Source organism: Lycium ferocissimum, chromosome 8 (assembly GCF_029784015.1).
Source record: "Lycium ferocissimum isolate CSIRO_LF1 chromosome 8, AGI_CSIRO_Lferr_CH_V1, whole genome shotgun sequence".
NCBI lineage: Eukaryota > Viridiplantae > Streptophyta > Magnoliopsida > Solanales > Solanaceae > Lycium > Lycium ferocissimum.
This window is the reverse complement of record NC_081349.1, coordinates 14129198-14153392: the sequence shown is the minus strand read 5'-3', so window position 1 is coordinate 14153392 and position 24195 is coordinate 14129198. Positions and strand designations below refer to the sequence as shown.

Sequence of the window (24195 nt, the reverse complement as noted above, 5' to 3'; positions counted from 1 at the left end):
TTATGAACATGTACTAATATCATGTATACCCATTTGCATCCTTGTCCACCCAAATTGCCATGGCCTCAACGAGGCCCACTAACTTTCCTAGATCGCGTCAATTTCAACCATGGACGAGCCTAGCATTGGAGCAAAAAATATTGGAGCGGAATGAGTCAATTGCATTATTTTATTTTTCTGTTGGGCTTGGTAGGCCCAACTCCCTACTTTACATTGTTTATTTGTTATTATATGCTTATTGGAACCCTTTGCTAATTGTCACAAATTTAGAGTTGCTAAAAATCATTTCCAAGTAAAAAAACTAATTTTTGATAATAATTGGCGTGTAAAAGTGATTTTTGATACAGAAACGGACTTGTGGGCAAAAATGGACATTTTCTCAAACTTAAGAATGTAAATTTTTGGACCAAAAGGACTTGGCAATTTATGGACATTGAGACAAATTGGAACTGTACTTATGGACAATTTGGACAAATGAACTCAAAATGACCTTGGACTGATATTGGACTAAAAAGACTAAAAAATCTAAATAATATAAAATATGACTAATATACGAACTATAATAGTATGCCTAAAACTATTTTCCTAAAAACCTATTTTCTATACTTTAAAAAATATATTTTCAAAACTATTTTGGGTGGACTTACGTAGAGTCCTACTTAGGTTAAGAGCCTTCGGGTATTAGCCTAAGTGTTCTAGTCCGACATCCAAACACCCAATTTTGGGTAAAATTTTACCACTTTCGTTTCTTGAAATGTGACGTATTTCGTATGAATGACTAAACTCTTTTGTTGGGGGAATATAAGCTAAAACAATTTTTCTTCACTATAAACAATTCATATCTACAAAGGCATACTATTAGAACCCGTAGGTCAATCGTATTTTATAGATCTTTAATACCGGGGTGCGTGACACCTTCCCGGGGGGATCACCAGAACCCTTACCCATACTTTGATTAGATTAGGTTTCTTTTAAAATTTAGCCGTTTTAAATGAACCCTTTTCGAATTGTTTTTTCCTAATTTCCTAAAAATTAGGTGGCGACTCTAAAAATAAAGTCCATTTAGAGCACCATCACGTAGAGGTATATTTTTCCTTTTTCCCGGTACGATTGGCAATCGTACTTCCCGGGGACACTTTCCTTTTAAATGAGGCAAGCGCAAATACGAATCGAAAAAAAATCAAACCGCTACAGTCGCATTCAATTCACCTCAGCATATTTCGGCATTTGTCCTACACAACGTGCCACGAGCAACTCCTTTTGCAATCAGCAGTGATCCCTTGGTGAGTCTCCATTTTTTATTTGCAAAATAGTTCTCGTATCCACTAGGTCCAAAGCAATTCCCGAGATCAAGTTGAACCGCAAATCAGGTACATAACGCATGTCCTTCAAAACCAATGTGCATCCAACATTTTTCTGGATACAAATGTCTCTGATCCCCGCAATATTGGAGTAACTGGTGTTACCTATTTTCACAGTGTCGAAATCTTCTGCTACATATCTGTAGAAAAGGTTTTTTACTGGTGTGGCATGGTAAGATGCTGCTGCGTCAACCACCCATTCCGACTTTGAACCTGCTAAGTGCATGCATTTCTCTTTCTCGTTTATGAAGAGAACAAACATTACCATTGTTTTGCACCGTGGCAGTTGTGTTGTTGGCATTCTTCTGGCCACTGCTTTCACCGTTGCCCTTTTTTAGATTTGGACAATCTCTTTTGTAGTGACCTGGTTGATCGCAATTATAGCAATTTCTGGCTTTGATTTCAATCGGATCTTAGACTTCCCACGAGCTCCGGATCTACCATAGTTGCTTGAACTCCTTTGGTAACTCCTGCCTCTACTTTCTGTGATGAGATCCTAACCATGATTTTTAGGATTCTTTCTCATCTTCTCATTAAGTAGAAGAGTTGATGTGACATCCTTCAGCTTAATTGAGTCCTTACCATTCAAGATGGTACGTTGCCAAATTGTCATAAGATAATGACAACGAGTTTAGGAGCACGATGACCCCTTGGAAAATTCCCCGTACATGTACAGTGAATAGGTTGATGAAGGGCATAACGTATGCGATGTTTTGATGAGTAATAAATAGTGTTTGATGACCCTAAATGAGATTTCGTAGGCATATAAGTCAAGGAAAGGAAGTTGCTAAGGAAAGCAAACCATATGTTGTGTGTTGGATAAGAATAACGAGCGATGATTCTGTGATGGCATAATGATGTCTTAGAGACAAGTAATAATGTTCCTTATATTGGTATTGAAGTGTGAAACAAGTGTCAAGAAGGTTCCATAAGAATCGGAGATCAAACGAGTTGGCGAGAACGAAAACGGAACCACTGGCGTTATACGGCCCAACCTACGGACCGTATAAATTGTACCAGCCGTATGTTGGACCGTATAATTGGCCAAGGAGGGCACCAGCCATCGGATTAAACATACGGCCACACATACGGTTCGTATAAATAGTACGGCCATATGTTAGTCCGTAGAAAGTTGATCTTTACTACCTTTTAAGTTAAGTATAAGGGACCCTTTTTCATTCCATTTCATTTCATTTTCACTCAACCCTTCAAGAAACATCTAGAATACTCCCTAATATTCATCCACAAGAAAATCAAAGGAAAAACAAGATCAACAACACCAAATCCATGAAGCAAGGTGTATGAAACCCAAGTGAAGCTCATCCAAACCGAGAAATCCCAAGAGGGGTGAAATAGGGTTTTTGGTATAGAAGAGTATTGTTGCTCAAGGCTCGTTCCTACAACATCTAAGGTGAGTTTTATGGTTATTCTTGGTTGTTTAAGATGTTGTAAGTTGATAACATGTGGATTATAGTATGGTATAGAAAATGGGTCATAAATGAGTGAATATTGTCAATTTTGAATGGTGGTTGAGATGAACCATAAATGTTGGTGTGTTGTGATTATAAATATGTTATAAATGCTATTTAGACCATGAAATAGGTGTGATGTATGAGAAAATGTGATGATGAGCAAAAACCAATAAATATGGAGAAATTGGAGAAAAATGGTGGAATGTGGTAAATATAGATAAATGACGATTGTTGATACAATATTGTGAGTGTTGTTGTGAATGTTGGAAGTTGAAATGAAACATGGGAAAAGTAGTAGAAACAAAGAAAATGCTGCCCAATTTTCCTTAGAAATAACGATACGTTCTTATAGTCGATTAACTAACGTTAATACGAATTCTCTCGTGAAGGTAGCAACGTGACATTGAAGGAGAACAAGTGAGCGATAGCTTAGCTCAACGACAAAGGTATGTGAGGCTAGCCCTTTCTTTCTATGGCATGAATCCTATGACATGATTCTTCTTTCCTTTCCATGATTCTCCTATATTCCGAAAAGCCAAGAGTCTAAGATCATGAATAGTTATATGAGACAAGAGATATGTTATGAGTTCTGTAATGATAATATGTTTCCGTTAAATTAATGATGTCATTCCTTGTATACACTCACCTTATATACTAATCCCTCCAAGGTGAGGCAGAATGTTTATAAATGTTCATAATGGAATCGAGGGTTCACGACCTTCTGTCACCTCGATAAAGTATAGTTGTCCTAAAGTCTTTATGCATGTATTATGATGAGCATAATATCATGAGCACATTATCATGAGCATGCTATGATGATATTACACCGCGCCTAGTTGGCCGGGCAGTCACCGCTAAGGCGGGCAACTTATACACCATGACCAGTAGGGCAAGACTATGACAAAAAGGCGGGCAGAAAGAGAGCCTCCAATGAATGTAGAAGAGGGTGAATCACAAAATGAGTCCTCACCCAATGTAGAAGAGCAAGGAGGAGCTTCAGTTCCGATTCCTCCACCGGTTGCTTCGGGTCAACAAGTGACCGAGGCCATACACTTATTGACACAGTTGGTTGCCGCCCAGGCACAACGACAGAATGCAGGCCTGAGTGATCGTTCGGCTAGTACTAGAGCCCGTGATTTCATGACTTTAAATCCTCCGGAGTTCTTTGGGTCAAAGTCGGATGAAGATCCGCAAGGCTTTATTGATGAAATGTTAAGGACACTGAAAATTATTCATGCTTCTGAGACTGAATCCGTCGAGTTGGCCTCTTATAGACTCCGCGATATGGCGGTATTGTGGTACAACAATTAGATAGCATCGAGACAAAAGAATGCGCCTCCACCGGTATGGCAAGAATTTGTTGACGCTTTTATTCGTCATTATTTGCCACCCGAGGTCCGCCGAGCTAGAGCGGACAGGTTTTTGAATCTAAAGCAAGGAAGCATGAGTGCTCGGGAATATAGCTTGCAATTTAATTCTTTGGCTAGATATGCCCCAACTATGGTGGCCGACATGGGGGGTCGAATGTATAGATTTGTGAGTGGTTTGGGGCCACATTTGTTCAGAGATTGTTTAACGGCTTCATTGCAAGACGGGATGGATATTTCCCAAATACAGGCCCATGCTCAGAATTTGGAGGGGCGATAACAACAAAGGGGTGACCGGGATATCGATAGGAGGCAAGGCAAAAGGGCCAGATCTATGGGAGCCAGCAGTGATTATAGAGGGGGATCGCGTACATATTCTCGGGTACTGTGCCGGGGCCGGGTGACCAAGGCACCTCCTCGATTCGCAGGTAGGATATTTGACCGCTCCTTCCATTCAGGACAGGGCCAGAGTTCGAGGGCCTCAGATTCCCTGTACCGCGGTGCAGCCAGTGCGGTAGAATGCATTCCGGGCAGTGCCACCAGGGTTCGGACGCTTGTTATACTTGTGGATAGGTGGGGCACATGATGAGAGATTGCCCGTCGATGAGAGATAGAGTCAGACCCAACCCACGTGTTCGCCAGCCGGTTCTTCTTCGCACGCCCGACGCCACGTATTCCCCGTACCCACAGTAGAGGTAGAGGCAAAGGGGGAGCATCTACTTTAGGTGCTACTCAGCCCCGCGTATATGCTTTAGCTGGGCGACAGGATCTTGAGTCCTCCCCAGATGTTGTCACAGGTACATTGACTATATTCTCCTGTGATGTATATGCCTTGATCGATCTGGGTTCTACTTTCTCTTATGTTACTCCGTATGTTGCTAATTGTATTGGGGTGAAACCCGAGCCAATTAACCCTTTTGAGGTATTCACTCCGGTTGGTGATCCTGTGATAGCAAGACAAGTGTACAAAAATTGTGTCGTTGTGATATGTGATCGTCAGACCCAAGCTAATCTGATTGAGCTGGAAATGATAGATTTCGATGTAATCATGGGTATGGATTGGTTGGCCTTGTGCTATGCTAATGTTGATTGCCGGATGAAAGTGGTTCGGTTCGAATTTTCGAGAGAGCCCGTACTTGAATGGAAGGGTAACACGGCATCTCCAAAGGGTATGTTTATTTCCTACCTTAAGGCAAGAAAGATGATAGCTAAAGGCTATAGTTATCATCTAGTTCGGCTTCATGACACCGAGGCAAAGTCGCCAACTTTCCAATCTGTTCCGGTAGTGAATGAATTCCCAGATGTATTTCCAGACGAACTCCCGTGTGTCTTCCTCCAAAAAGGGAAATTGATTTCGCTATTGATGTGTTGCCGGACACCGAGCCCATTTCCATTCCCCCTTATCGAATGGCTCCGGCAGAATTGAAAGAGCTGAAGGCACAGTTGAAGGATTTGCTTGAAAAGGGGTTTATTAGGCCCAGTTCATCGCTATGGGGAGCGCCAGTTTTATTCGTGCGAAAGAAAGACGGTTCCCTGCGAATGTGTATTGACTATAGGCAGTTGAACAAGGTGACGATAAAGAACAAATATCCTCTCCCGAGGATTGATGATTTGTTTGATCAGCTGCAGGATGCCAAATGGTGTTCTAAAATAGACTTGAGGTCGGGTTATCATCAAGTGAGAGTTAGAGAAGCGGATATTCCCAAAACTGCTTTCAGGACAAGATATGGCCACTATAAATTCCGAGTGATGTCATTTGGGTTGACAAATGCCCCGGCGGTGTTCACGAATTTAATGAATAATGTATTCAGGCCATTTTTGGATCTCTTCGTGATAGTATTTATTGATGATATTCTGGTGTATTCTCGCACAGAATCAGAACATGCAGATTACTTGCGAATTGTTCTTGGAATCCTCCGAGCCCGGGAATTATATGCAAAGTTCTCAAAGTGCGAGTTTTGGCTGAATTCTGTGATATTTCTGGGTCATGTTATTTCACATGATGGTATACGGGTTGATAATCAGAAAATTGAAGCTGTAAAGAATTAGCCTGTGCCTACGACGCCACAAGGCGTAGTTTTCTCGGGATCGGCAGGTTATTATAGAAGATTCGTAGAGGGCTTTTCATCTATTTCAGCCCCATTGACGAAGCTAACCTTAAGTCAAGAAATCCAAAGTGGAATGACGATCAGAGTGAGTTTCCAAGAGCTAAAAGATAGATTGACTTCAGCTCTAGTTTTAACGCTTCCAGAAGGGCCAGAAGACTATGCCGTGTATTGCGATGCTTCCGGCGTGGGATTAGGATGCGTATTGATGCAGCATGGTAGAGTTATTGCATATGCTTCGAGGCAATTGCGTAAACATGAAAAGAACTATCCAACTCGCGATCTCGAATTGGCTGCAGTCATTCATGTGTTGAAAATATGGAGACATTATTTGTATGGTGTGCATGTTGATATCTATACAGATCACAAAAGTCTTCAACATATTTTCAAACAGAAGGAGCTGAATCTGCGACAGAGGCGGTGGCTAGAATTATTGAAAGATTATGATGTAAATATTTTATACCACTCCGAAAAAGCGAATGTAATAGCCGATGCGCTTAGCCGTCGATCTATGGGTAGTGTATGTGGAGTTTCTTCAGAAAAGAAAGAAATGGTTCGTGAGCTCCACCGATTAGCTAATCTTGGAGTACGTGTGATCGATTTGGAAAATGTAGGAATTAGTATTAATGACCCCACAGCTTCGCCCTTGAACATTGAAGTAAAAGAGCGCCAGTATGAAGATCCACAAATGTGTCATTACAGGGATGTATCTCGTGAAAAAGAGAAGTCTCCATTTGAAGTTCCCATGGATGAAATTCTTAGATACCGAGGCAGGTTATGTGTTCCTGACGTTGCAGAATTGCATCATCGAATTCTAGAAGAAACCCACTATTCTCGGTATTCTATTCACCCAGGAGCAATAAAGATGTATCACGATCTTAGATCAATATATTGGTGGGATGGCATGAAGAAAGACATTGTAGAATTTGTAGCTCAATGTCCAAATTACCAATAAGCAAAAGCCGAACATCAAAAGCCAACAGGCTTATTGCAAGCGATGGAAATCCCTACATGGAAATGGGAAGTGATAAATATGGATTTCATTGTGGGTTTACCTCATTCTCGAGGCAGATATGATTCTATATGGGTAATTGTGGACAGGCTAACAAAAGCAACTCATTTTCTTGCAGTCAGGACCACATATTCAGCTGAAGATTACGCTAGGTTATATCTCAAAGAGATTGTGCGACTCCATGGTATTCCAATATCTATTATTACAGATAGGGGCGCAATTTACAGCTAAGTTCTGAAAATCTTTTCAAGAGGGTCTAGGTACCCAAGTGAAGCTTAGTACGGCATTTCATCCGTAGACTGATGGACAAGCCGAACGAACTATTCAGACTTTGGAGGATATGTTAAAGGCATGCATATTAGATTTCGGTGGTAGTTGGGATGATCACTTACCCTTGATTGAGTTTGCCTATAATAATAGCTATCATTCCAGCATTCAAATGGCTCCATATGAAGCTTTATATGGAAGGAAATGCAGATCCCCGATTGGATGGTTTGAGACATGAGAAGTACAGCTAATAGGCCCTGACTTGATTCAACAAGCGGTAGAGAAAGTCAAAGTGATTCGAGATCAATTGCTGACAGCCCAAAGTCGCCAAAAGTCTTATGCGGACAACCGCCGGCGAGACTTGGAATTTCAGATTGATGATTGGGTATTTTTGAATGTATCACCAATGAAAGGGTTAATGAGGTTTGGTAAAAAGGGGAAGTTGAGCCCAAGATATATTGGACCTTATAGAATTATCCGTAAGGTGGGTCGTGTAGCTTACGAATTGGACTTGCCTTCAGAGCTTGAGTCAGTACACCCAGTTTTTCATGTTTCGATGCTCCGCAAGTGTACTGGAGACCCGACAAGAATAGTTCCGGTTGATGATGTCCAAGTGACAAAAAAACTAGCATATGAAGAAGTGCCTGTTGCCATTTTAGATAGACAAGTGCGAAGACTTCGAAATAAAGAAGTAGCTTCAACGAAGGTCTTATGGCGAAACAGTAACTGGGAAGAAATGACTTGGGAAGCGGAAGAGAATATGAAAGCCAAATATCCGCATCTATTCCAACCTCCAGAAGAGGCTCATGATGATACGCCGAGATTATAAGGTATGTATGCTTACTTTTTATGAGGCGTGTGTCATGATGATACGCCGATATTATGGATTATAAGGTATGTATGTTTTAACACGTATGCGATGTCACTACTGGAAAATGAGCCTATGGCAACAAACTTATTAGCAACGGTCACACAACCGTTACTATAGATCATATATTGCAACAGTTTCAACCGTTGCAATAGGACTTCGATGCTATTGGAACATTTCGACTCTTAAACCGTTGCAATAGTGTTTGAACCGTTGCCATAGCTCTAGTTATTGCTACAGTTTTGTCCACCGTACCAACAGATGTATCTAATAGAACACATTTGGGGTAAAAAAATTCTATTGGTACGGTTTTTAGTTCCCTCATTATTTTCCCCCGTAAAATTTCACTAATCCCTCCAAACCCCCAAAAACTTTGTACTCTTTTCTTTTAATCAGTATTTGTCTATTTATTCTAAAAAAAAAAAAAAAAAAAAAGACAAAGTTCCAAAACGCTCGAAACACCAATTCATACCACAAAATTGCAAACCCTTTTAACACCAACTCTTATCACAAAATTGCAAACCCATTCAAAGTACGTTCTCCTTCCTCTACGCCATGTCCATACCATTAGCTTATTGCTATTAGCTTTTTCTTTTAGGAATTTCAAACAAAATATAGAAAAGAAAATTTCAGGAAAATGTTAATATACGATCCATTTTTTTGTTGGGTCTTGCTCTGCAAAATCTAATTGATTTTGATATTGATGTGCTTTTCTTGTTGGGTTCTCTTTGAAATGGACACACCAACACTTTACGATGTGAATCGCGGTGGTGAGGCTTCAATTGAGATTCTTTTTCCTTTTCGAAGTTAAATAGTTTGTCTTTTATTCTAAATCCCATTTACCCGTAAAAGATTACACCTTTCTTAGAATTGTTTTATTGATTTTTGGTCAAAATTTTCGTAGAGTTTGTTCGAGTTCGTCGATTGAGGTTGCTTACCGAGTAGATTTGATATTTAGCTCGATTGATTGCGTCTCGCTTCTCTCCGTACTCCTCTGTCATAATTTTTTTGTATTTATTTTGCAATTCTCAATAGTTGATTCTGAATTGTAGTCCCATATTCCTTTGATATACACTGTATGCCTGAGATGTGTAATACAAATTTTGGGGTTTGTTTTTGGGGGTTTGTCCCATTATAATTTTCGAATTAAATTTTTTAGTGTTCTCTTTGGTATTTTTTCTTAAAATTTATTCTGGATTGGTTTCTTCTTATGCTGCAAGGTTGTGTTGAAATTTTGGAGATTTAAGCTTATGTGTTTGCTTTCTTAAGAGGATTTATACTTTATGCTTAAGATGCGTAATTGGTGGAATTTTTTATGGTAGTTGTTTCAGCATTAGTTATTATGGTAATTAATAAGCTTAACTAAGGTTTGGTGTGATAAACATACACAGTAGATGAATGTTGTTGGCTTGATTAGATCATGTTGTGGCATTTTGTTCCATTTTTATGGAGTCCAGTTATGTTGTAAAGATAGTCTAGTTTGATATGCTTTCATTTGGCTTGTTCTTGAATGGTCTGTTGTTAGCATTATTTAATTTATTTTGTAGCTTTAGTTGTTATGGTAATTTCCTTGAACTAAAGTTTGGTGCTGATGGGATAAATGTAGGCAACAAAAGTGTTGTTGGTTTGGTTGAATCATGTTATGGTATTTGTTCGCCTTAATGAAGTCCAATTATCTTTGGTAGAAGGAGTTTATTTCTATGTAATGGGTGGAGTGCCGTTTTGTTTGAACTTAGGATCAAAAAATGAATTAGTTTAGTTAAGATGTTGGCTGAGGTTTTGTTCGATAATGGGATGGATGAGTAACATAATAGGATAAAGGGGGTAGGGAGTGGCTAGTTATTTTGGTTGAATGACATGAAAGACGAAGTAAGATTGTAGCTAATAATTGCGACCCCCTGACCGATCTTAAATAGGTTCATGACATCCCGTTGGTGATACCATGGTGTGCGGTACCCTATGTGGTCTACTTCCCGATCCTGATGAAACTTGTTAAGATTAAAATAATCAGTAAGGGTATATGATTTGTGCATGGCCTGCTTCAACTCTAACCCCCACACCCTTCCTTTTGCCTTTACACTTGCCTGCTCATGCTATTTGTGTAAGTGACTCATCTAAGATTGGCCTGCGTATGCATTTGGCCACCGCATAGTACCTTGCCAAGCCTCCCTCTTGCATTAGCCCAGGCTCAAACTAGTTAGTAAGCATTCCCTCTTGGTTAGATAAGGTGTCCATGTAGGTTGATCACCATGTTTACTATGCCTCGCATCCCCATGTATACCTCTTGACCGAAACTAGCTTTGTCTTCTCCTTGAACTCGCCACCGTTTGAAGTATTTTGGCATATTTGGCATACCTGGTTATTGCATTGAGTGTGCGATCATCCACTTCATGTGTGTCTTACTATGCTCCTATCATTTGTCAACAAAACACCCATGCTTCAAGACCATTCAATGATTTTTTAGATTTCTTAAGTGTATAACCTCTCTCTCGCAACTGCATCATAAAGTCATGTCTATTATATCTCTATCCCCCTCACCTTATTTAGTGTTTATCCATATTGTTCCAGTGTCCTGCTTGTTCCTCTTTTTCTTCTTGTTCTTTTCCTTTTCTTTCCTTGTTTGATGTTGACATCCATAGTCCCTCCTCTTTCTCTTAAGAGGCCTCGTTCCTTGCCTCTCGCTTCCTGCTCTTAGCTGCATCACCTTGTTTATTTTGCCTTTATGTGTGTCTGTCATCTCTTTTCTTTACCGTGTCCATGAGACCTTCTTAACTTAAGATGACTCTTGTTTATCATTTATTTTTTTTTGGAAATTTTCCATAGTTGATTAAATATGCTTTATACGTTAGAAAGCTACATTTGTTCCGGAAAAGAAATTTACTGTTTTTGCTATAAAGTACCTTTTTTTCTTTCACTTAAACACAACTAAAAGTCCGCCCTCCGGCAGACTTTTTCTTAAACACAACTAAAAGTCTGCCCCCTATATATATACTTTTACTTAAACACAACTAAAAGTCCGCCCCTCCGGCGACTTTTTCTTAAACACAACTAAAAGTCCGCCCTCCGGCAGACTTTTTTACTTAACACAACTAAAAAAGTAACGTATTCTCCCTCCGGCGTACTTTTAGTTGAACATAACTAAAAGTCTCACGGAGGGGGCGTACTTTCCTTGAAGCATATATATATATTTTTTTTTTAACTTTTCAAAGTTCCATTCCGTGCTTCATAATATCGTGGATCAAATGCTTCTTTGGTTGTCATCCCATAGTTTATTTGGCTACCAACAAAAATTATCTTAGCCAAATTAGATAAACCACCTATGAAGATATAGAGTTGGGACCCAACCACTCGGCCTTGTCAATAAAGTCATAACAATCTTTTAACTTAAAAACTTTTAACTAGTATTCTCAAGAAATAATCTTTACTACATATAAAGTACCTTTTTTTCTTTCACTTAAACACAACTAAAAGTCCGCCCTCCGGCGACTTTTACTTAACACTAAAACTAAAACACCGTCCGCCCTCCGGCGACTTTTAGTTGAACATAACTAAAAGTCGCCGAGGAGGGCGGACTTTCCTTGAAATATATATATTTTTTTTTTAACTTTTCAAAGTTCCATTCTCGTGCTTCATAATATCTCCGGATCAAATGCTTCTTTGGTTGTCATCCCATAGTTTATTTGGCTACCAACAAAAATTATCTTAGCCAAATTAGATAAACCACCTATGAAGATATAGAGTTGGGACCCAACCACTCACCTTGTCAATAAAGTCATAACAATCTTTTAACTTAAAAACTTTTAACTAGTATTCTCAAGAAATAATCTTTACTACATATAAAGTACCTTTTTTTCTTTCACTTAAACACAACTAAAAGTTGAACTTTTACTTAACACAAAAAACGGACTTTTAGTTGAACATAACTAAAAGTAACTCCGGAGAGGGGGCGTACTTTCCCAAGCATATATATATATATTTTTTTTAACTTTTCAAAGTTCCATTCCGTGCTTCATAATATCCGCTGGATCAAATGCTTCTTTGGTTGTCATCCCATAGTTTATTTGGCTACCAACAAAAATTATCTTAGCCAAATTAGATAAACCACCTATGAAGATATAGAGTTGGGACCCAACCACTCACCCTTGTCAATAAAGTCATAACAATCTTTTAACTTAAAAACTTTTAACTAGTATTCTCAAGAAATAATCTTTACTACATATAAAGTACCTTTTTTTCTTTCACTTAAACACAACTAAAAGTCTGCCCTCCTCCAGACTTTTACTTAAACACAACTAAAAGTCTGCCCCCTCCGGCAGACTTTTTCTTAAACACAACTAAAAGTCTGCCCCCTCCGGCAGACTAAGTAATCTTGATTCGTTTCACACGGCCTGCTATGTGTGTATATATATATATTTGTGTTTTTGTTCTCTTGAAATGCTAATTCCCAGTAAATCATCCCAGCAACTGATACAAGAACTTAAATATCTTTAAGTTTCCAAACATGAATTTAGTAATAATATAACTACCGCCTATATAAGTTTCGTAAAAATGCATTGAGTGTGTACACGCTTGTTTTTTTTCTCTTGGTAAATAACTTGTATTATAAACAAAAAGTAACATTTTACAGCTCATGAAAAATGAGCTATGCTACTGGACAATATGCCGCAGTAGTCAGCTCATGCATTAGTTCTTAATGTTCTAATTGCACCCCAGATGCACTCCAATAAAAGCCCTTTCATCTAGGCAGTCCCTAGGTCATAACTAAAATGGATAAAAGTTAAATTTGGTCAACCAGTTGGCTATCTTTGGTTTCTTGTTTGCCCTTTGATGCACATCTTGTATTATCACCTTGATGATCAAATTTGCAGGCTAACTCTTCTATTGAAAAATTTGTTGATTCCTTTCCCTCCATATGCTATACACAGCAGCCTAGGATCATACGATAGACTTTAGCTTAAGGGCTTTTACCCCTGGATTCTCGCTTCTCCGCCCTTGGCCTAAGCTCGCTTTCCATCCTCTAGCATTCCTTCTGATACCCATCCATGATAGCAGCTTTTCCCAGAACTGACTTGAGAAATCACAGATAAAGAACAAGTGCTTTATGCTTTCATTTGCAACATCACATAGTGGACACTGCTAGTCATTTGTCTCACCCCATTTATATAGTTTGTCTCTCGGTTGATGAGTCTCTTGTGAGCAGCTAACAGTAACACAAAAGTCCATCTAGGCAGTCCACTATTATTAAATGCAATTCTCCTCCAGGGCAACTTCGGAAACCGACCCCTTAGCTTAACAAACAACACCTTGGTTGAGAATTTCTGCATGCTTTTAACCTCATCCATAGAGTGCACGCTTGTTATCATTATTGATTATTGCTTTTTCTGTAGGAAATACTTGTGTTCTTTATAGAGGTGTGTTTATGAGATACAATCTGCCAATATGGTTTTTTGGATTAGATGTCATTATTATATTTCTTGTGTGATTAGTATAACATTGTTCTTAGTGCCTATTTGGATTGGCTTATTTTAGGTGATTTTAAGCTAAAATAGCTTTTAAGTGCTTGTGTAGTATTTGGATAAAATAAATAAGGACTTTTAAGCACTTGTCTTTAAGCTAATATGACAAAAATAAGCCAAAAGCCACAAGCTAGAATTTCTAACTTATTGCTTTTGGCTTATAAGTCAAAAGCCATAAGCCAATCCAAATGGGCTCGTATTAGTCTCTCCTTAGTAATGAAAAGAGTTATGACATTGCTTATTCTTTTCTTGAAGGTGTTGAAAATGAAGAAAGGGAAGACGCAAGCAGTGAAGACCTTACTCAAGAAGATATTTCACTTGAGAAGATTTTTGGATTTTTGCTGAAGCTTTAGATGTTCTAGGAATATTTTGCTATTGACATTTTGGAACTCATGCACACTCTTTAAATGTAAAACTTTTATGTAGTTGGGTTTTAACATTTTGCTTTTATGGATATTATAACTAGCTTGTGGACAATATGTATTATGAAAAGTTTCATTTTGTGATTTTATATAATTTGTAGTGCATTATAAATTATTTATAAACGTGGTTGTTATTTTAATTAAAGCGTTGCAATAGCTTACCTAACCGTGGCAACAAGCTCCAAATTAAACATGGCAACCGTTGCAATAGGTCATGAAAACCGTAGCAATAGACATTTCTGAATTGTCTCTAATCAATAAAAACCGTAGCAGTAGGCAAATAATCGTTGCATAAAGCCCAATAACCGTTGTAATAACCTCAATTAAGCGTTGTAATAGCCAAACAAACCGTTGCACAAGAGTCTATGGGACTGCGTTTTTAACCGTTCCAATTAACAAAGAAAATATGTCGCAGCAGATAGACAAATAACCGTTGCTATAGAAACTTCTATAGCAACGGTTTTGAGAACCGTCCCATGAACCGTTGCGATAGATCTATCGGCACGCGAGCAGATGTCACGCATGGTAATCCGTTGCCATAGGTCAATGGCAACGATTCCTTTGTCTATGGCAACGGTTTCCCTAGTGTTGCCAGAGGCCCATTTTCCAGTAGTGTGTTTTGATGAGTAAGAAATAGTGTTTGATGACCTAAACGAGATTTCGAAGGCATATAAGGCAAGGAAAGGAAGTTGCTAAGGAAAGCAAACCATATGTTGTGTGTCGGATAAGAATAACGAGCGACGATTCTGAGATGGCATAATGATGTCTTAGAGACAAGTAATAACATCCCTTAGATTGGTATTGAAGTGTTAAACAAGTGTCAAGAAGGTTCCATAAGAATCGGAGATCAAACGAGTTGACGAGAACGAAAATGGAACCACTGGCATTATACGGCCCAACCTACGGACCGTATAAATTGTACCAGCCGTATGTTGGACCGTATAATTAGCCAAGGAGGGCACCAGCTACTGGACCAAACATACGGCCACACATATGGTTCGTATAAATAGTACGGGGCGTATGTTGGTCCGTATAAAGTTGATCGGCCAGCTTTTTAAGTTAAGTATAAAGGACCTTTTTAATTCCATTTCATTTCATTTTCACTCCACCCTGCAAGAAACATCTAGAATACTCCCTAATATTCATCCACAAGAAAATCAAAGGAAAAACAAGATCAACAACACCAAATCCATGAAGCAAGGTGTATGAAACCCAAGTGAAGCTCATCCAAACCAAGATCCCAAGAGGGGTGAAATAGGGTTTTTGGTATAGAAGAGTATTGTTGCTCAAGGCTCGTTCCTACAACATCTAAGGTGAGTTTTATGCTTATTCTTGGTTGTTTAAGATGTTTTAAGTTGATAACATGTGGATTATAGTATGGTATAGAAAATGGGTCATAAATGAGTGAATAGTGTCAATTTTGAATGGTGGTTGAGATGAACCATAAATGTTGGTGTGTGTTGTGATTATAAATATGTTATAAATGCTATTTAGACCATGAAATAGGTGTGATGTATGAGAAAATATGATGATGAGCAAAAACCAATAAATATGGAGAAATTGGAGAAAAATGGTGGAATGTGGTAAATGTAGATAAATGACGATTGTTGATACGATATTGTGAGTGTTGTTGTGAATGTTGGGAGTTGAAATGAAACATGGGAAAAGTAGTAGAAATAAAGGAAATGCTGCCCAATTTTCCCTAGAAATAACTATACGTTCTTATAGTCGATTAACTAACGTTAATACGAATTCTCTCGTGAAGGTAGCAACGTGACATTGAAGGAGAACAAGTGAGCGATAGCTTAGCTCAACGACAAAGGTATGTGAGGCTAGTCCTTTCTTTCTATGGCATGAATCCTATGACATGATTCTTCTTTCCTTTCCATGATTCTTCTATATTCCGAAAAGCCAAAAGTCTAAGATCATGAATAGTTATATGAGACAAGAGATATGTTACGAGTTCTGTAATGATAATATGTTTCCGTTAAGTTAATGATGTCATTCCTTGTATACACTCACCTTATATACTAATCCCTCCAAGGTGAGGCAGAATGTTTATAAATGTTCATAATGGAATCGAGGGTTCACGACCTTTTATCACCTCGATAAATTATAGTTGTCCTAAAGTCTTTATGCATGTATTATGATGAGCATACTATGATGAGCACATTATGATGAGCATGCTATGATGATATTACACCGTGCCTAGTTGGCTAGGCAGTCACCGCTAAGGCGGGCAGCTTATACACCATGGCTAGTTGGCATGGGCAGGCACCACTAGTGGGCAGCATGAGATGATACCCCGGACGCGGGAGGCCTGGACGCGGGCTAATGTTACTGATTATCACACCGTACCTATATGGTCGGGCATATATATATATACATATGTTATGCATACATGAGATGATGACGAGTATGAATGTAAGTCAGCATGCATTATTTATTGTATGAATCACAGTCAGTTACAGGTTGCTCCATGTTTGACGCCTCCCTTATTTCATTGATGTATTGTTATTGTTTATGCCTCTCATACTCAATACAATATTCGTACTGACGTCCGTTTTATTTGGACGCTGTGTTCATGCCCACAGGTAGACAGGGAGGTGAGCTTGATCCAGATTCTTAGTAGCTGTCAGCTGATTGAGAGCACTCTATTGTCCGGAGGTGCTTATGATTATTCTTTTCGTACATATGTATATTTTGGGCACGACGGAGTATTGTTCCGTCTATATGTATAGTGTTTCAGTAGAGGCTCGTAGATGCGCAGTTTGGGTAGTATGGTCTCACATTTTTCATGTATATGTATATTACTATTTTGATAGCCCAAAGGCTTACGTTTATAAAAGAATGACTGCTATCATGATTTGTTGATGAATTTGATAAAAAAGAGTATAATGAGTATAGTGAGCAGTATAATGCATGGTGCTCGGTGGTTAGCCCCGGGTACCCGTCGCGGCTCCTAGTTGGGTCGTGACAAAAGTGGTATCAGAGCAGTTCGTCCTAGGAAGTGTCTACGAGCCGTGTCTAGTAGAGTCTTGTTTATGGTGTGTAGAGCGCCACGCTAATAAACAAGAGGCTACGGGGCATTTAGGAAAAATGACCATCTTTCTTCTTACGAGATCGTGCGATAGAGCCATGTATAAGATTTTATCCTCCCTAATAGTGTGTTGTGATTTCAGAAAATGCCGCTAAAAAGAAAAGCTACAGTCGCCCAGAAGGGCAAGACTATGATAAAAAGGCGGGCAGAAAGAGAGCCTCCGATGAATGTAGAAGAGGGCGAATCACAAAATGAGGCCTCACCCAATGTAGAAGAGCAAGGAGGAGCTTGCCTCCGATTCCTCCACCGGTTGCTTCGGGTCAACAAGTGACCAAGGCCATACACTTATTGACACAGTTAGTTGCCGCCCAAGCACAACGACAGAATGGAGGTCCGAGTGATCGTTTGGCTAGTACTAGAGCCCGTGATTTCATGACTTTAAATCCTCCGGAGTTCTTTGGGTCAAAGCCGGATGAAAATCCGTAAGGCTTTATTGATGAAATGTTGAGGACACTGAAAATTATTCATGCTTCTGAGACTGAATCCGTGGAGTTGGCCTCTTATAGACTCCGCGATGTGGCGGTATTGTGGTACAACAATTGGATAGCATCGAGACAAAAGAATTCGCCTCCACCGGTATGGCAAGAATTTGTTGACGCTTTCATTCGTCATTATTTGCCACCCGAGGTCCGCCGAGCTAGAGCGGACAGATTTTTGAATCTAAAGCAAGGAAGCATGAGTTTGGCCAGCTGCGTGATTAATCCATTAAGCACATTTAAATGTGATGAAAAATCTTTACCTTCACCCATATGTAGAGCGTATAACTGTTTCTTTAGGTACAATTTGTTTGTCAGCGTCTTGGACATGTATAGGTTTTCCAACCTTGTCCAAATATCACATGCGCTCTCTTCATAGATGATATTATTGACCACATCATATGTTAAGTGCAACCTGATTGCACTAGCTGCCTTTTCATCCATTTCCTCCCAATCCTCAAGTTTCGTGGATTCGGGCTTTTTATATTTGCCGCCTAGTGCCTTGTGCAAACCTTGTTGGATGAGAAGATCCCTCATCCTCCTCTTCCATGTTGAGAAACCGCTATAACCGTTGAATTTTGCTACCTCATACTTTACTCCAGACATTTTTTTCACCGAGTATAGTATGACCGATCGCAAAAAAATATATTTATGAATGAGCAGAACCTGAACTATGATACCAGTTGTTGGGAATAAACTCGCCACAGAAATAATATTCACAGTATTTTTAGCGGATTAATATTGTAGCACCGTGGAATAAAAAGAGCGAAAATGACATCAAGATTTTTATGTGGAAACCCAAACGGAAAAAAATCACGGGCCGAGAGAAGTAACTGATATCACTATAGCAAGGATTTTACACTTTGTAGGTCTGAGAAAAATACTCCAAAGACCACTACACACTCAAAAGAAATAATCCCCTTTTAAGATTTTCAACCTCACTACAATATCGCTCACACTCTCTATTTTTCCTTACAGACTATTTCTCTATCTGTGAATATCTCACTCTTCTTTCTCTTTATGGTTGGTGTGTTTGAGAATGAAGAAATGCATCTCCTTTTATAGGCCAAAACGCACTTGGTCACCAAGAATGCTACAGGAGAAATTTAATTTTCCTCCACAACTTGCCAAACTTGTAGCCTGTTTGGCCAAGCTTTTAAAATCGGCTTATTTTAACAAGTGCTTTTTTCTAAAACACTTTTTAAAAAAGTACTTTTGGCGAAAACCAATTTGCGTTTGGCCAATTAATTTAAAAAGCACTTTTGAGCAGCAATTAGTGTTTCGCCAAGCTTTTAAAAAGTGCTTCTAAGTGTATTTTTTTTAGCTTATGAAAAATTACTTATGCTACTCTCGTAAGCACTTATTTTCTCCAAAAGCTTGGCCAAACACCCCATTTTTTTAAATAAGCATTTATTGAAATAATAAGTACTTTTGAGGGAAAAATAAGCTTGGCCAAACAGACTATTTGGCTCCGAGGAAAAAGGAAAATCAGCCAAGTAAATTGGCACATGAAATTTTGATTCACATGGGGCTAGACCCCATCAATATGATGATGTCCTATGAAGTATTACTCTGTGCATCCCAAAAAGATTGTCTTCCTTTCCTTTTTAGTCTGTCCCAAAAAGATTGACACCTTTCTATATTTAGAAATAATTTAACTTTATGAGATGATTTATAGCCACACAAATATCTAAGGCTTGTTTTGGACCACACATTTCAAAAGTCTTCCTTTGTTTCTTAAACTTTGTGCCAAGTCAAACTAAGACAATCTTTTTGGGATGGAGGGAGTAGTTTCTCTCCTTGAGTGACATTTTTTGTCTTTTATTAGTAACTCTAAAGAGAAAATTACACAAATACCCCCCCCCCCCCCCAAACGTATACTCGTATTAATTATGATGCACCCAACCTTTGCGGGCGACCTATTACCCCCTGACCTTATTTTTTTGTATTTTTGTACCCTTTTTCGGCTGACGTGGCACAAAAAAAATTGATGCCCAGTTGCAAGTTGGAGAGTGTTGCACACTCTCTGCCACATCGGCGCCATGTCACTACCACATTGGTGCCACCTAAATTTTATTAAACAAGTATTAAAGTTTTATTTTTAATATATCTTTTCATAAATATATGTATTTTTAATTAATTTTTTCTTCTTTTTTTTTCTATCTCAGCCCCGCCGCCGCTGTCGGACTTCATCGCCGGCGAGTGGCCACTGCCCCAACGACCCCCTTCCTTTATCTCCTTCTTTCCACTCCTTGCACCACTGCGACAATGACCCCTCCCCCTTCCTTCATCTCCTTCAATCCCTCCCGCGCCACCACCACCACCAATGAGCTGTCACTGCCCCACCACCGCCGCCGAAAGTTGGTGTTTTTTAAGAAAAGAGAAGAAGCAGCGCCGTGGAAGAGAAATTCTTGAACCCAAATAGGTTGATTTCTTAAAAAGATATATATGATTGATGATGAAATTAAATGTGTGTGTGTGTTAATGGAGGAAGAAAATGGGTTGGTTGATTTCTTGAAAAAATATTTATGATTGATGAAGAAATTGAATGTGTGTGTGTTAATGGGGGAAGAAAATGGGTTGAATGTGCGTGTTTTAGTGGAGGAAGAAAATAGATTGAATGTGTGTGTGTGTTGATAGACAAAGAAAATGGGTTGAATGTGTGTGTGTTAATGGAGGAAGAAAATGGGTTGGTTGATTTCTTGAAAAAATATTTATGATTGATGAAGAAATTGAATGTGTGTGTGTTAATAGAGGAAGAAAATGGGTTGAATGTGTGTGTTAATGGATGAAGAAAATGGGTTGAATGTGTGTGTGTTAATGGAGGAAGAAAATAGGTTGAATGTGTGTGTTTTAATGGAGGAAGAAAATGGGTTGGTTGATTTCTTGAAAAAAATATTTATGATTGATGAAAGAAATTGAATTTGTGTGTGTTAATAGAGGAAGAAAATGGATTGAATGTGTGTGTTTGTTAATGGAGGAAGAAAATGGGTTGAATGTGTGTGTGTTAATGGAGGAAGAATATGGGTTGATCGATTTCTTGAAATGAAGAAGAAGAAGAATGGTTTAGTGATGAAGAAGATAAAATTAATTGAGGGTTTAATGGTTAATTAGATGTTAATCAGTGTAAATATAATTAATAAAAGAAAAATCAAATGAAAAAAAGAAAGGAAAAGTGGCACCAATGTGGCAGTGAAGTGGCACCGACGTGGCGCCGATGTAGCGGAGAGTATGCAACACTCTTCATTGTGCAACTGGGCATCAATTTTTTTTGTGCCACGACAGCCGAAAAAGGGTACAAAAATACAGAAAAAATAAGGCCAGGGGGATAATAGGTCGCCCGCAAAGGTTGAATGCGTCATAATTAATCCGAGTATATGTTGGGGGTATTTGTGTATTTTCTCTAACTTTAAACTATGTCATTATCTTTTCAATTAAAGGAATGTACCAGAAGAAATGGTTAGGCAATCAGCCACGGTTTACGAAAGCAAAAGCTAAGCGTAGTGCGCCTAAGGAAAAATAGGCACTCCCTTGCTTTTAATTTATGTGGTACTTTATTTTCGATATTTCGATTATGTTAATTTTGACAAATATTTTATAATTCATTTTTCATCCCATTGACATGAAAAAAATTACAATTTATAGCCATTTTCGTATTTCTTTTTAAACATTTAATTTTTATTTAAAATTATTAATGAGATCTAATCTAATTTAACTTCAAAAATTAATTAAATTAACAATCAAGAAATAAAATATGTCACATAAATTGAACTTGGGAGTAACTTGTCGCTTACCATATGGAGTTATATAGAAGCATAGCTCGCCCAAGGAAAAATAGACACTCCCTCCTTTTCAGTTTATATGGTATTTTATTTTTGGATGTAAATTTTGATTGATATTTTATAATATATACTTTTGATCATATCAACATGAGAAATTACAATTTATATTACTTTTTGTATAATTTTTAATATTTAAATGTAATTTAAAATATAAAATTAATCTAATCGAATTTAACTTCAAAATTAATTAAATTGACTATCGAAAAGTAAAATACCACGCCAAAGGAGAAATAGATACTCTCTATGTCCCAATTTATATGACATCATTTAACTAGACATAAAATTTAAAAAAGAAAGAAATATTTTTTACATTTATAGGCCAAAATGAGCCTTAATTTGTATGGTTATAATAAATAAAAGGCTTAATACATATGCAACCCCCTAAACTTGTCCCTTTTTTTTCATTTTGGCACCTCCACTACGTGTTGTTCCTATTGAACTCCTGAACTTGGCCTCAAGTGTGTCTATCAAACACAATCCAACTTACATAGTAACATATATGGTGAGTTTCATTTTCTTTAGCCTTGCGCGTGAATGTCAATCGCATCCTATATGGAAAATTCGACCAATTAGAATACCGCATCCATTTTAATTATACACATCAGATAGGAAGAAGTGTGCTACTGTGTTATACAAGTGAAGAAGCACCACTTAAACCAATCAAATAACAAAACTGGAAAATAAGAAATCAAAATTGGAAACTAAAACTGAAAACTGAAAAATAAGAAACAAATCTGGAAAATAAGAAGCTAAAAATATTAAGCAACACCAGGTCCTATTATGTTATTCCAGAATCCCAAAAAAAGCTACAAAATCAATCTCAAAAGGCTGGTCTTCAATTCTTGGTTGGCCGAATTGTTTGGTTCTTGAAAAAAGGTCGTTATACACATATTTTAATGATGTGTATAATTAAAATTCATGTGGGGTTTTAATTGGTTGAATTTTCCACGTAGGATGCAATTGACGTTCACGCTAAAGAAAATGAAAATCAGCATATATGTTATGTAAGTTAGATTGTGTTTGATTGACACACTTGAGGCCAAGTTCAGGGGTTCGATGGGAACAATACTTAGTTGAGGTGCCAAAATGAAAAAAAAGGGCAAGTTTAGGGGGCTGCATGGGCGTTCAGTTTGGTTTTTTCAAAGTTCGGTTTGGTTTTTCGATTTTTTGAAAGTCGACACCAAACACCGCACCAAATTAGTTCGGTTCGGTTCGATTTCAGTTTTTCTAGTTCGTTTTTTTTCCAGCATAGGCCTGCAATGGCTAATTTTTGCTTGTAAAATTAGGGGTGGACGTTTTTATCAGTTAATAATCGTTTTTTCGAGCAAGGTCAATTTAATTTGGTGGCTTTGCGCAGACTGCAGAGTACTGATTATTGAATGCTTATTGATTGTTTCAAAATGAGATGCTTCATATATATGATGAAGTCCTGTAGATAAGTAAACATCATCACCAAAATATTGACTTCTATGTCAACTTCCAATACCACATTGTTTTGTTACATAGTTTAAAACATATAAGAGGACATAGAAGTTGATATCATACAGAAAATAATATTAAACGACTAAGAAGTAACAAGAAAATGGATCATGAACAGAGCCTATCAAAGGCCAACATGAAGAACAGTTACCAAAAGTTCTGAACTTCTGATATACATAAACCAAACAACTGAAGATGTACCAATATTAGCTATATTCGAGACAGATATCACATTAAGAATGAATACTGAAAATTTTGGACTCGTGATGTAATCTTTTGTATTATGGATGTCAAGCTGATAATTAAACTGACTACAATTCATCAGTTCATTAAACTGAGGACAGAGGAGAGGAACTTAGGAAATGAAGTTAGGACTTAGGTTAAGTGAATGAAATTACTGTGGGTCTATACTCTATAGGGATGGGCTTGGATAAATTAATTTGGGCCTGAGAGGGTGGACTGAGTGTTGAAAAAAATCATTTTTTTGCACGGATTGCCCTTCGTTTGGGGTGGTCTTTAAATTTTGCCCCTCAAATTTGTGGTCTTTAAATTTTGCCCTTCATATTTGTGGTCTTTAAATTTTACCCTTTGCTTGGAAAGATGAGCGAATACATGAAGTTCTGGGTTCGAACCCCCGCTCAGGCATAAAATAAAAAAATAATTTCGTAAGGAAGGATCGGGGGAGTGTATGCCGGATCCAAGCATACAATCTTTAAGAAAAGTTAAAGTTATGCCGGATCAAGCATAACTAAATGTCCGCTCTTCAAGGCAAAGTACGCCTAAATGAGACTTTTAGTTAAACATAACTAAAAGTCTACGAGGAGGGGGGCATATAAAATTTAAACTTTGCCTTATAAGGCAAGCGGTAGTTTACTCATAACCGTGGTTTTGGACAAAAAAAAGTTCGT

General features: G+C 38.1%; 1 long non-coding RNA gene across 1 annotated transcript; it reads left to right on the top strand.

The window, feature by feature from the left end:
* Window positions 1–8927: 8927 nt before the first annotated feature.
* On the top strand, window positions 8928–14484 carry LOC132066633 (uncharacterized). The gene is made up of 2 exons (XR_009416890.1): window positions 8928–8984; window positions 14224–14484. It is a non-coding gene; the product is annotated as an uncharacterized LOC132066633 (long non-coding RNA).
* The last annotated feature ends 9711 nt before the right edge of the window (window positions 14485–24195 follow it).